Source organism: Salvia splendens, unplaced genomic scaffold (assembly GCF_004379255.2).
Source record: "Salvia splendens isolate huo1 unplaced genomic scaffold, SspV2 ctg499, whole genome shotgun sequence".
NCBI classification, from domain to species: domain Eukaryota; kingdom Viridiplantae; phylum Streptophyta; class Magnoliopsida; order Lamiales; family Lamiaceae; genus Salvia; species Salvia splendens.
The window spans coordinates 46956-60417 of record NW_024599155.1 but is presented as its reverse complement, the minus strand read 5'-3'; the positions used below and the strand labels follow the sequence as shown (position 1 = coordinate 60417).

Sequence of the window (13462 nt, the reverse complement as noted above, 5' to 3'; positions counted from 1 at the left end):
TATTTAATTTCCTTTTCATTGTGGATTCCCGTCTGCTGAGGGAAACTTTGATTTGAATTATTTCTTAGCACATTCGTAGGTTGCATCAATACAAAATGACGCATCTTCGATGAGGCCAAAACGAATCGGAAAAAAAAAAGACTTTTTCTTTTTTATTGATCGTGTCATTCATTTTGACTATTTTAATAGTATTCAAAACTGTAGTTTGTAATGACATTTGCACAATATCTCTTCTCTGTCCTTATTAACTCCAGTCTCATTCATCCAGTCCACGCCCAAGTCAAGGCCGTGTTTCACACTTAATATTGTCTAATTACTTAAATTCAAATTCTAAAGTAATAATTATTCGTGTTAATTAGACCATATTAAGAGATTTTTCGAATCAATAAATGAGTTTTTGTAGAAAATAAAAAATACACTGTAGAATCTATGGTTTAAAAGAAAATGCATACTTAATTTTTAGTTTTTGATAATTATTGTTTGAAAAGTCATATTTACAAACAATTATAGTCTTATTTAAATATACGTGGACCCGTTTCAAAATTTACTTCTCAATTGAGAAGATACAGAGTGATTTAACAAAAAGAAACATTGAACGAAATTGTTTTTAAAATATTTTTATAAAATATCCTGAAAATTGATACATAAAATATATGGAAGAATAAGCACATTACTGTAAATGGATGAATTTAAAATCTCTCTCGGCCATGGGAGTGATCAATTGCTAACCCACTCTCTAGTTACTAACTACAACTAATTTAAGACCAGAGAATTTTAGAAATCTAGTGGTCTAAAATATGCCACATGCATTTTCGTTTTTATTAATTAAATCGAAATAGATAAAAAAACTACCATATTAGAGTTTTGGATGAAAATGTCAATATAGTGTTTTGCAAACATCAACACAATGCTTAGAGAATGTCAACACATTGCTTTAAAAATGACATTCTACATGTATTATATTGACATATTATTTATATACTATGTGACATTTGTTGCTACGAAAAAAATGAAAATTTTTGAATTTTTTTTCAAATTTTGACATCGGAACATATGCACGTGAGATCTCGTTAGAATCCTTATGAAATTATCTTAAATTTGATATAGTTGTGCGGAAAAATATTTTAAATCGAGAAAGTTATATGCGTTTTAAAGTTATGTGATATTTTTCAAAAGTTAGTTACAGCTAATTTGTGTGTAAATTGACATTAATATCATTATTGACGTTTTTTGTTGATCGTATTGAATTTTCGGGGCTGCTGATCTAGGCCCTTGATTTGAATATCCAAGGGCTATTATTTAATTGTAGTTAGCAATATAACACTCCCCTCTCAGCCATCTGTTGGGACTTGGGATTGCTAGTCCCGACTTAGAAAATAATATTATCGTCACATATAAATGATACGAAAAATATAAGGTCTTCGACACACTGAATGCAACGGAGAATTAGGTATATGTTGAATTAAAATTCAATATACGAGTAAGGGTATCCACTATAAGCCGGACACTTCCAATAGCCCCTCCAATTTATTTGTCCACAGCCCCAGTTTATTTTTCCGCACCTACAAAAAAAAGTGTCCGCAACTATAAGCCGAACACTTCCAATTGCCCCGTCACTTTTTTAGCCACTTTTCATTTTATTTCATTTTTCGTTTATTTTAAATCAATTGTAATTAAAATTATCGGAATGTACATAATTAGAAACCGAGGTAATACTGAAATGTAAAAAAAGGTATTGGGACCAAATATTCGTTGTATTATGGAACCGGGAAAATTATACAACGAACATTTTTAAAAAATACAAATAAAAACACTGCCACCGTCTACTCGGTGGCGGAATCGGATTCCTCCTCCTCTTCTCCACCGCCTCCCCCGTTGCCTCTTGCCGCCCCTCCCCCTCCCCCGCCGCATCCTCAGACAACCCCAGCTGATTCTGGATCCGACACATGAGCTTGTAGTATATACCCTTAGTGATCGGGTCGGTTGCGGTCTAGTAGAAACGGCAGCACATCTAGGTTCGCCCTCAAGACCTCGTGGGAACCAGTGGCCATGGATGGCGGTATAGGGGCGGGCAGTGAGATGCACGATCCAGACATTGTTATGTTGTAGGGTATGAGAGAATGAAGATGAAAATGGATATTGGAGAATGAAGATGAGAATGGATATGGGAGAATGAAGATGAGAATTGTGTAGTTTGATGCAAATTTTTGGGTGTGAAAGTGGGGATATTTATAGATGAAAGTGTGTATTTTGGGGGAAAAAATAAAAAAATTAAAAAGTGGTAAAAAACGGTAATAAACGGATATAATTTTTTGGGAAGTGAATTTTTTTTTCATTTTAAATTGGTTTTTTTTAATTAAAAACCGATTTTTAATAAAAAAAATTCAAAGGCAACGGCTATGTCGTTGCCCAATCGCCGCGCGCCACGTGTCCTGCTCGCTGGCACGGCGCTGCTCGATGCATCGAGCAGCGGCGAGACACGTCCGTGCCAGCGGGGCGAACGGACGCGGGTTGGGCCACCACCGTTGTGGATGCTCTTATGTTTATCGCAATATAAATAAAAACGAGAAAAATATATACTGAGGCATTTGGATCGGAACCTATGCACCAATTGCACTAATACACGTTATAAAGGTGGCGGCTTTCTAATGTAATTACAGCATTAATGGCAATGGCTAATTGGATCGTCGACTTTAGATTATAGTACAATAATATTAATTGACTGCGACTTCTTTTTTATATTTCTAGATAAATCGAGTGAGATGTTAGTAATGTGGTTTTATTGACTAAGATTTCAGTGGTTTGCAAATTTATTTGGATGAAACTTGATGGGGTACGTACTAAACAAGCCCAATAGCAGTGACGGCCCAAGGAAGAGTATCAGTTCGGCATTACCAAAGAGTTCGGCCCCAGCCTACAGCTCGGTAAAAGCCGACCAATCAAGCTCTACTCTCAGATCGGCAAAAGCTGCTCGGCAATAGTTCAGCAGTTCGGTCTCAGTATTCGACCGAACTGGGAGATAGTGGACTCATGCAGAACCTCCACGACCTCCACTACACGATCTATTTAGTGGTGTCAACTCATGCAGGATCTCATGCAGAATAGCGGACCAAACAAAGAGGTAGTGGACCCATGCAGGATCTCATGACCTCCACGACATCCACGACCTAATTAGTGATGATGTAAGCCACGACCTAATTAGTGATGATGTAAGCCACGACCTAGTTAGTGGTGATGCAAGCCACGATCTTAGTTCAGTGTATAAATAGAACTTAGATCAGATAGACATGGAGGCTCTCGAGACATCAAATATCATATAGCAAGTCTGTATTTGTAAGCTGTAAACCAGATCAAGCAATACAATCTTGCCCTCCTTTCTTCCCGTGGACGTAGATTTACCTCAGTAAATCGAACCACGTAATTCCTTGTGTCGTGATCTATATTTTCTTTTACCCGCATTTATCACCATCAAAAATTCGCCCAACCATCAAAACTATAAAACTAAACTAAATTTATTTGGATGCAAATTTATTTTTCCGTAACTATTTACTTATATTGAAAATTATAGCATCAAGTTTTATCGAGATTAAAACGTCTAATTCATATTAAATTCAAAAATAAGTATCATTTCTAATTTAAAATTTACAAAACAACTACCAATATATTACCTCATATTAATACGGAGTACTTTTTCAAATTTTCATACATATTTTATTATTAAATTAATTTGTTAATCTGATCAATCTACTCACTTTTTGGACCAACCCAATCGACTCAGACTAATTCGAATCATGCAAATCAGGCTTTCATTTATTTCGAGCTACAACTTTGTGATACTAATCCTTCCATTTTTTTCGGACTATTTGTATCAACCTATCAATTTTAAGCTTTTTTCATACCCTCAAGCTGACTATAAAAATGTGAGGAGAGATATATAAAACCCACTCTTACAAAAATGGAGGCTTGACAATTGATATGTAATTTTGAGTAACAACATATATTTTGACTTTTGTTCTAAAAATTGAAACATGAGTTCCTGATGTTATTATCTAACTGGTGATATTTTTAAATAATAATTACAAGCGATCGGATGAAATCGACCAGTATCATTCGATTTGCAAGTACACCCAATAAGTAACGGTATGAAATGAATCGTTAGTCTCATTTTTTTTAGTGTTAAAATTTAGCACGAATATATAAGAAATAGCAATAGGGAGAATTTCATTGTCCCCTCAACTCTGTTAAAATCTAAGAAGGTAGGTGTAAATGCCATTAAATGAACTAGACTTTTCCTGGTTTGGAATTCGGTTCACTTCCAAAGGGAGAATTTCTTTGGGAGAATTGGAAGAAACACTCTTGTTTCTCCATTCCTCCTCTCCAGAAATGTATTCATGGCGTCGCAGCAGAGTGTTCATAATTGCCTCGATCCTCATATACCTTTCATCCTTAGCTACAGCCCAAACTCCCTTTAAATGCACCAGCAATGGAAATTACACAGCCAACAGCACCTACAGCAACAATCTCGACGCCTTACTCCGCTCTCTCTCCTCCAACATGACCGATTTCGGCTTCCGCCGCGCCTCCGTCGGCCAGGCCCCAGACACCGTCAACGGCTTCGCCCTCTGCAGAGCCGATCAAACCCTCCAGCTCTGCCGCAGTTGCGTCGATTCTGCCGCGCGAGAGGTGCGCCAGTCCTGCCCCAACGAGAGGCAGGGCGCGATTTGGTACGAATTCTGCACCCTGCGCTACTCCAACGACCCCATATACCAAACGCAGACGGCGGATCCCACGTATATGTTGCGAAACACGCAAAATGTCTCGGATGGAGATCGGTTCAGGGCGGATAGGACGGCGCTGGTTGATCAACTCGCGGCGCAGGCGGCTAACGGCACACAGCTCAAGGTCGGCGTAGGGAGTCGGAATTTCTCCGATTTGGCGATTTATGCTCTGGTGCAGTGTACTCCAGATTTCTCACGAGAAGAGTGCCAGAGATGCTTGAGCGGGGCTTCAAAAGGTTACCAGAGTTATCTTTCGCAGGGGTTAAGAGCTCTAAACCTCAATTGCAATATTCGCTATGAGCTTTCTACCTTCTACAATGAAACTCGGCTGAGAGAATTGAGGGTGGCAATTGTAGCTCCGGCACCTCCGCCGACCTCGCCGCCTGGTAATTCTGCTATCTCGAAGAAAATCCCCAAATTGATTTTAGGAATTCGAATCCTAAGATGAACCTGTGGTTAGTCCTTGAAGATTTGTTATAATTTGCAAAATATGAAATTGAGATTTGAATTTTGAATCAGAATATGCTGCCGGAAAACTCAACAACTACCTACAAATTCCGTTCTGTTTCTTTTTGTTTTCATTTTCTTGTACATCTTCTAATGAAGAACTGCAAATTAGTAGCTATAATACATGAAGGTTAAAAAACCTTTTCTTATAACTGCAGGAACCAATGGTACTGATACAATACCAGGAAAGAAAGATGATAACACTACAAAAGTTATCATCATCATTGTTGTCCCAGTTGCGGTGGCTCTGATAGTTGTTGCTTTTGCCATCGTCTTCGTTATAAGAAGAAGAAGGAAGCAGAATAAGGCATATGATGCCGCCGAGAGTAAGATTGTTTCTACTTTTAGATATCTATATGCATCATAATGTGTAAATAACCCCACTTGGAAAAGAAGATCATACAACAAAAATCAAATAAAATCAACTGATGAGCATGAGCATGCTCTATCCAATTGTTTTTTTACCTTCGGGATTTGTCAACCTTTGATGTGATATATCTGATTCATCTTGTAAACGAACATTCTTTTTACGTTGCCTTCGTCCTTTAGAAGCCATAACTGCATATATTACCGCCATAAAATAAGCATAGAAAACTTTTAGGATTGAACGATTAGAATACTGAAATGAAATGGAGGACTATAGTTGTCGCCTTATTGAGTCTCTACAAATTTCATATGCGAATTGAACGATTCAAAATTCAATTACACAACAAAATGTAGAGAATTCAAAAGAAGTGACATAACAATCTGTAAATAGGGCAAGGATGATAAAAATACCAGAACACTCCTCACCTTTTCCGAGTAATCTGAAGCTTCTACTATAATTTTTTCAGCCGTGAAGGTGTAGAGACAAGACGAGACAGAGATAGGGTTTTAAGGAACTGTAGGCGACGTGATAAAATATTGATTAAGTACCGCCCACTATTTCTAATTCTATTTTAGTGGGAGGAAACTGCCACCACTATTTTTTATTATTTCCCGCACTTTTTAAATTCTCTATTCCTTCAACAAATGAGTACTTAGATGTTAATATTTTGACGGATTGCCACTTTCTAATTCCTATGTAGTAATATTTTAGTGGGAAAATTGCCGCCACTTTTAAAATTTTCCACTCTTTCAACATATTAGGGCTTAAATGTATTACTACTATATATAATAATTGACGAATTGCCACTATTTCTAATGCCAATGTAATATTTTATTAATTGTGTCATGCAGTTTTTAAATTTTCTATTCTTTCATCAGATTAGTGCTTCAGCCTTCACTGTACTATTATAATAATTGACTAATATACATATTATTATTATTATCACTAATTTATAATTACATAAACTTTGATTCGGTTTTTTCATTTCCAAATTTTAAATGAATAAAACACATCAGATAAATTAATAATATAAATAATGCAATTAATTGTTAGAGTATAACATCAAAATAAATTTATATACAATAAAACAAATAAATTCTACTTATTTATTTTTGTAATTTCTACTCAATTTATTTTTGTTCAATTATCTTTTGAATAAGTTGTTTTTAATTAATTTCTTCAATAATTAAACTTCATTAGTAATTTGAAATTTTCATTTAGAATCATGTTTAAGTATTTGCATATATAACAACTTCCGTGAGTTATAATAGGAGCAAATCACCATTATTGTACTTGATAGAAGTGCGAGTATAGGACTGTTGAACTGACATTTAACTCTAGTGTAATATCAGTGTATGATATAAATGTGAAGAAAGATCAATGTATTGTTTGAGTATATATTCTCACAGTTTTAATAAAATGTGACTAATTTAATGTGATAACATGCCATTTTTTTAGTAGTGTATTGGACTCAAATGTTTGTTCATAATTTCTTGAAGATTGTCGACGGGAATTAGCACAGTCGAGTCTCTGCAGTATCCTTTCAGCACAATCAAAGCCGCAACAAATGATTTCTCTAATCATAATAAGTTGGGTCAAGGTGGATTTGGAACAGTTTACAAGGTAGATATAGAGGTATATAATTGATTAGAGCAAATTCGAAAACTAAACACACATATTTTGTTGGGTCATAATTTCAGGGGGGAACTTCCAATTGGTCAAGAAATTGCCGTGAAAAGATTGTCGAAGGATTCCGGGCAAGGCGACATCGAATTTAAGAATGAGGTCTTGTTATTGGCTAAACTCCAACATAGGAATTTGGTTAGACTATTAGGTTTCTCCTTAGAAGGAATGGAGAAGCTGTTGGTATATGAGTTTGTTCAAAATTCAAGCTTGGATAACTTCATATTTGGTACTAACATTTATTCTTAAATTTACTTACACGCCAGCATAATATGTGAACATAGATACTCTTAACTCATTTGCAATTGGACATGTAGACTTAGTCAGACATTCACATTTGGATTGGGATACACGTTACAAGATCATAGGAGGGTATTGCGAGGGGAATCCTCTACTTGCACGAAGATTCTCGTCTCAAAATCATCCACCGTGATTTAAAGGCCAGTAATATACTTCTAGACAGTGAGATGAGACCCAAGATTGCTGACTTTGGTATGGCAAGGTTGTTTAGACAAGATGAAACGCAAGGAAATACAAGCCGTGTTGTCGGAACATAGTAAGTTACACAGCTTTACACACATTCTTTTAGTTACAAAAAACACTAAAATCTGTAAACTGCAGCGGTTATATGCCACCAGAGAGTACCTAAATTACGGGCCAGTTCTCAGTCAAGTCCGACGTCTATAGCTTTGGAGTATTAGTCCTTGAAATCATTAGCGGCCGCAGAAATAATGGCATTCGAAGTGGGGATGGCAGCGTAGGGAACCTTATAAGCTTCGTAAGTATTTAAGTAAATAACCTTGTGGACCACTTAATTATATTTACTGATTGAAAAAGGGAAATTAATTTTGCAGGCATGGAGAAGTTGGCAAGAAGGAAGAGGTGGAGAAGTGGTGGATCCATTTTTGAGGAGTGGTTCGGGTTCGCCAAATGAGATGTTGAGATGTATCCATATTGGACTGTTGTGTGTTCAGGAAGATGCAACTGATAGGCCAACGATGGCCTCAGTGGTGCTTATGTTGAGTAGCTTCTCCGTAACCTTAGACTTACCTTCGGAGCCAGCGTTTTACGCTGCCAATGGTTATCGTTCGGATGCGCCACTTGATTCACAACTCCGACTCCACAAACTCTCACCCCATGTCTTCTTCTCAGCCATCGCAGGAGTCTCGACGTCCTCGCAAAATGATGCCTGCCTCCATTACTGACCTATATCCACGCTAACTCCCTCACCCAAACAATGTTTTTGTTTTTCTTCTTTGCCAATTGTAATGTTAGTTTGTGCAGTACAATTTTTCATTGGTATTTTTAAACTCTTTTATTAAAGTACCAATATGATCAATTTTTATTCCCAGGTAATGTAAGACCATGAACAACGGTGGAATAAGGCATACAGTCCAGTGTGAATGGCATGCAGTTTCATGCCAATTCGTTGATTTAGCCTCTTGCAGCGCACGTCCCTTTCAGCCAATAGCATGGTGCGTGCATCGCGCATATTCGCTAATTTATCCGAAAAAATTACTCCATATAACTAACTCTTTTTCATTTTATTTTTTTCATCTGATCCCACCCTAAATATTGCCATTCACGCTCAAAATATCTTCTTTAAATTTCTTCTCGTTATTACTAATAGACAAATAGTGTATATTTAATTTCCTTTTCATTGTGGATTCCCGTCTGCTGAGGGGAAACTTTGAATTTATTTCTTAGCACATTCGTAGGTTGCATCAATACAAAATGACGCATCTTTTCGATGAGGCCAAAACGAATCGGAAAAAAAAAAAAAGACTTTTTCTTTTTTATTGATCGTGTCATTCATTTTGACTATTTTAATAGTATTCAAAACTGTAGTTTTGTAATGACATTTGCATAATATCTCCTCTGTCCTTATTAACTCCAGTCTCATTCATCCAGTCCACGCCCAAGTCAAGGCCGTGTTTCACACTTAATATTGTCTAATTACTTAAATTCAAATTCTAAAGTAATAATTATTCATGTTAATCACACCATATTGCAAAAACAACTTATCAAGTTTTTGGATAATCTTGAATACGGAATGTTAATTAATATAATAAAATACCATTAATTATATTGACTGCGATATATTAAGAGATTTTTCGAATCAATAAATGAGTTTTTATGATAAAAAACTAAAAGAAGATATGCTTGTAGAAAATAAAAAATACACTGTAGAATCTATGGTTTAAAAGTAGCGTTTCCATGGGGAAAAAGAAAATGCATACTTAATTTTTAGTTTTGATAATTATTGTTTGAAAAGTCATATTTACAAACAATAATTATAGTCTTATTAAATTTATGAAACTACAATATTGTTGTTTTAGCATTGACGTATACTTAAAATTATAAAGGCATTTCATATTTTCTAGATGGTCGGAGATAGGTGTGTTAAATGAGTGGGCCCTGGGCCCTGGGCCCAGTTTTGGCCTTGGCATATGACTTTACCGTTGGATTTGGTTGGGTATTTAAATTTACGTAGACCCGTTTCAAAATTTACTTCTCAATTCAGAAGATACAGAGTAATTTAACAAAAAGAAACATTCAACGAAATTGTTTTTAAAATATTTTTATAAAATATCCTGAAAATTGATACATAAAAGCCACGTGTATTGTCGTTTTTATTAATTAAATCGAAATAGATAAAAAAAAACTATCAAATTATGGTTTTAGATGAAAATGTCAATATAGTGTTTTGCAAACATCAACAAAATGCTTAGAGAATGTCAACACATTGCTTATGTCAACACATTGCTTTAACAATGACATTCTACATGTATTATATTGACATATTTTATATACTATGTGACATTTGCTGCTGTTAAAAATGAAATTTTTTTAAATTTTTTCAAATTTTGACATCGGAACATATGCAAGGGAGATATCTTTAGAATCCTTATGAAATTATCTTTATTTGATATATGTTGTGCGAAAAATAATTTAAATCGAGAAAGTTATATGCGTTTTAAAGTTATGTGATATTTTTCAAAAGTTAGTTACAACTAATTTATTGTAAATTGACCTTAATATCCTTATTGACGTTATTTATTGATCGTATTAACATTTCGGGGCTGATGATCTAAGCCCTTGATTTGAATATCTAAGGGTTATTTTTTAATTGTAGTTAGCAATATAACACTCCCCTCGGCCATCTGTTGGGAATTGAGATTGCTAGTCCCGACTTATAAAATAATATTATCGTAACATATAAATGATACGAAAAATATAAGGTCTTCGACACACTAAATGCAACATAGAATTAGGTATATGTTGAATTAAAATTCAATATACGAGTAAAGTCCAAGTCAAAAGGCAGCCCCCTTTTTCTTATTATTAACTCGCCTCCCGCAACGCGTCACGCGGGTGGCTCGTAACTCGTCACGCCGGGTCGAGACGGCGGAGAGACGCATTGCAGAGTCCCGTCTCGTCCCCAGCCCGCCGAGACGCCTGTCCCACCGAGACGGATGGTGACTCGTCTCGCCACGCGCCCGAGCGACGTGGCGCGCTCCGGCGCCATGCGTGACGCCCACTCCCCGGCCCGCGAGTGGGCTTCGTCACGCTGACGCAATAAATCATTTTTAAAAAAAATCGAATATAATAAAAAAATATATAACCGAAAAACGGTAATATTACAGTTTTTTCGACCGTTTTTTTCTTTTTTTTTTTATTTTCTTACTCTATAAATACTCCTAATTCATCCTCATTTCACACACAAATACACATCTATTCTTCCCAAATCATCTCCATTTCCTCTCCAATTTTCGTCTAACCTCTCATCACAAAATGTCTGGCGACGGAAACTCTGGCGGTGGCTGCTCCGGCGGGTTTGACATCAACGCGTTCGGCGACTGGGGGCATGTACAATGTTCTGGGTGGTGGTTCCGGTTCGTCGACGCCGGGCACCCAGGGTTCGTCGACTCCGGCGGGGTACCAACCACCCCATTTTGATGTGGATGCATACGCACGTCCTTCCGCACCGAGGTATTCGCAGGGATTATCCCAGATTCGGGAAGATTATCCGGTTGAACCCACTCCGGAAGGAGGCCGAGGCGGTGGAAGCTCCAAGGTGGAGGCGGAGACGGACGAGGAGAAGGATCTATGTCGGCATCCGTACAGCCCCAAGGAAACGCTGGCTGTATACAACGCCTGGATCAGCGTCCCGTACGATCCCATCGTCGGGAATCAACAATCCTGGAAGTGCTTCTGGGAAAAGGTCACCGATGCCTACCACGAGATTAAGCCGAGGGGGTCCCGCCGCCGTACATTTAAGATGCTCCGCGCTCACTTTGACCTAGTCGACAGAGAGGTCAAAAAATTATGCGCTATCTACAAGAGTGAAGCGGCTCATGTCGACTTTGCGAGTCTACTTCGACGACACCAGCAAACAATTCAAACATGTCGACGTTGGGGAGGTCGTCAAAGACGAGGAAAATGTGGGTCGGCGGTGTCCGGTCCAGCTCAGGCTCGACCTCGAAGCTCACGAAGCACACGACGGGTGGTCAATACTCGTCTAGTGGGGCGGTTCGGGCAGCGCCGCACAAGAGGTTGCCTCGCAGGAGGTTGAGGGCACGACAGACGAAGCCGGGGGGGTCCTCCCGTGAGCGTCGTCGGCCGCAAGGGAGAAATTCGGCGAAGGTGACTAGAGGGAGGAGGGGCCGAGGCGAATCAAGCCTGGCGGGCTCAGGCTCGGGGGCACCCTCGAACTCCCTAATGTCCATGTACATGACCGTCACAATGGCGGACACTTCCCGCATGACGTCTCCCCAATACCAAGCCTATCTTGCCGGAATTGAGTTTATGTCAAGACAACTTGGTATTCCGCATTCAGGTAGTGCACCGCCACCGCCCTCGGGGGATGATTCGTCGGCGGAGTAGTTTTTATAATTAGTTTTAAATTGAATTTTAAATTATGTCTTTTTTTCCACGAATTTAATTATGTATTTTTTTAGGATTTTAAGTTGTATTTTTATTTTATTTAATGAAGTGTGTTTTTTACTAATTGAATTTGTTGGAAATATAAATAAAAATGAAAATGAATGAATAGTATTTTAAGAGATGGTTAAGAGACCGATAAGAGATGAATGGTTGCAGGTTTTGTCCCTTAGTTAAGAAATGGAGTAAAAAGTACAGTGAGACCCATGAATAGTAATTTGAGAGACGGTTAAGGAACGGATAAGAGACAGCGTTGCAGATGGCCTAATTAGTTGTGTACATTTCTACAACACTCATTCATTCCGTTTCCGTATTCAATTAGGGGTCTTTGAAACTAATTTTAATAAGTATAAAAAATGGGGAATAAAAAGATTTCTTCCGTTCCACAGTAACTTAGTTATTTCATTTTTTGCGCTCATTTAAAAAATAGTATATATAATTAAATATAGAAAGAGTAAAGTAAGAAAGAGAATAACGTAGAAAAGAGTTTTATCTATATTATTATTTTGTTTACTTTATATTTTTCTAAAATCAATTACTGCGGAGCCGAGGGAGTAGTGCACTATGTATTTCACTTACCTAATTTACTAATAAAATATAAGTGAAAAGTGTTAGTAGAATATGAGACTAACTTAATTTATTAATATAATACACGTGAAATGATTAAGTAAAATAAAATATAAGCACGTCTTAGTTACTAAGGCGTTTTCTCAATAGATCAAAATTTCGAGTTAATAGGATAGATAGGAAACCATTATTGACCCTCTTTAAATATAAAAATACTATTCCCTTCGTCTCACAATAAAGAATCACATTTTTACCATTTTGTCCGTCCCACAATAAAAGTCATATTTCACTTTTATTATAAATGGTAAGTAATTAGGTCGCACAATCGCACATTCTACTAACTCACTTTACTCGCATTTTATTATAAAACAAATATAAAAAAGTGGGCTTCATATTCCATTAATTTTTCCAATCTACTAAACTTTATATTTCTTAAAACCGGTGCCACACTAAATATGATTTTTATTGTGGGGTGGAAGAAGGATAATTTAGTATAATAAAAGTGAAAGATGATTTTTGTTGACTATTAAACCGAAATGAGAAAATGGATGTTTTAATCATGGATAGGGAGAATATTATGTTTATCGCAATATAAATAAAAACGAGAAAAATATAT

At 36.9% G+C, this 13462-nt stretch overlaps 1 pseudogene; it reads left to right on the top strand.

Moving 5' to 3' along the window:
• The first annotated feature begins 4191 nt into the window (after positions 1-4191).
• On the top strand, positions 4192-8556 carry LOC121790387 (annotated as a pseudogene).
• Positions 8557-13462: the final 4906 nt, after the last annotated feature.